Here is a 1,390-nt window from a genome sequence, read left to right as displayed (position 1 = left end):
CTGGGCTGGGTCTGGGGGATGGCCCCAAGCCCTGGGCTGGGTCTGGGGGATGGCCCCAAGCCCTCTGTGCACGGAGGGGTGGGTGGGCTGCAGTGCTGGGTGTTTGTTGTGCCCTGGATACACGTGATGCTGAAGGGGGTCCTGCAGAGCCCTTCTCCATCTTTGTGGAGGAATCTCCTCTTGGGTGTCTGTAAATCTGATTTCTTCTGTAGCCATCCAAGGGGATGGGCTTTTCCTGGCTGGAATGGATCAGCAGCAGCCATGCTGTGTTTTGCAGGGGGCACGAGGGGGGTCCTTCTCTTGTTCCAAGTGTTTGTGTCCATCTGAAAATTCAGAATGTCTGGGGTAGGAGATTTGGGTTTGGTGTGGAGCCAAGGGGGTGAGATGTTGGCAGAGCCAGACAGCCCTGGTGTGTTGGGATGGGAATGGTGAGATGATGTTGCTGCCTTCTCCTGGGACTGGAGCGGGGTCTGGAGGTCCTGCAGGCCCGGGATGTGGCGAGTGCCACATGGACTGAGGGCTGGAAGGTTATTCCGGGGTTTTGGAGGGAGCTGGCTGGATCTGGCACGTCCTGGGCTGGGCCTAAAGGGGGCACCAGGAGGTCGCAGGATCATGAGCACCCGTGTGCAGGTGGAGCATCCCTGTGCAGGTGGAGAATCCCTGTGCAGGTGGAGCATCCCTGTGCAGGTGGAGCATCCCTGTGCAGGTGGAGAATCCGTGTGCAGGTGGAGAATCCGTGTGCAGGTGGAGAATCCGTGTGCAGGTGGAGAATCCGTGTGCAGGTGGAGCATCCCTGTGTAGGTGGAGCATCCTTGTGCAGGTGGAGCATCCCTGTGTAGGTGGAGCATCCTTGTGCGGGTGCAGCATCCCTGTGCAGGTGCAGCATCCCTCTCTCTGCAGGTACCTGCTCGTCACCTGCCCTCGGTGATCAGACCCTGCTGGCACTGGCCCAGCTGGTCCCAAGCAGAGCCGTGCCCTGGCTGGAGCCCTTTTCCTGCCAGGGACGGAGGTAACTCAGCTGGGTCAGGTGAAGCCAGGGACGTGGCAGAGGTGATGCTGTTCCAGAGGGCAGAGCCAGGCAAGGATCTGTCCCCGTGCTGCTCCCTGCCCGGGCTGTGCTGGGCTGGCACGTCCCTGCCTGGCTGAGGAGCCCCGGCAGCCTCCGAGCATCCGCGAGAGCTGCAGGAGCATCTCTGGTCTCCGGTGTGAATCCCCAGGGCTCCTTGTTAGGTTAATGAAGAGGCTGTCTTCTTTTCCACTCTGTTTGATTTGATTGGCTTCTCTGGGGGCAGGAAGGCGATTGCTGTGGAGGAAGGATTTGCTTATCAGCAAAGGCCCGGCACAAAGCTGCCTTGGCCCCGTGGGGAGCAGGGCTGGGGCTGGGGCTGGG

At 60.8% G+C, this 1,390-nt stretch overlaps 1 protein-coding gene across 4 annotated transcripts in view; it reads left to right on the top strand.

The window, feature by feature from the left end:
• SAMD11 (sterile alpha motif domain containing 11) overlaps positions 1-1,390 on the top strand; it is an 87,353-nt gene that overhangs the window by 62,309 nt on the left and 23,654 nt on the right. The gene's annotated exons all lie outside the window — the stretch shown is intronic.

Source organism: Parus major, chromosome 21, assembly GCF_001522545.3.
Source record: "Parus major isolate Abel chromosome 21, Parus_major1.1, whole genome shotgun sequence".
Taxonomy (NCBI): Eukaryota; Metazoa; Chordata; class Aves; order Passeriformes; family Paridae; genus Parus; species Parus major.
Note: the sequence above shows the minus strand (reverse complement) of the source record. Positions and strands in the feature narration are given on the sequence as shown.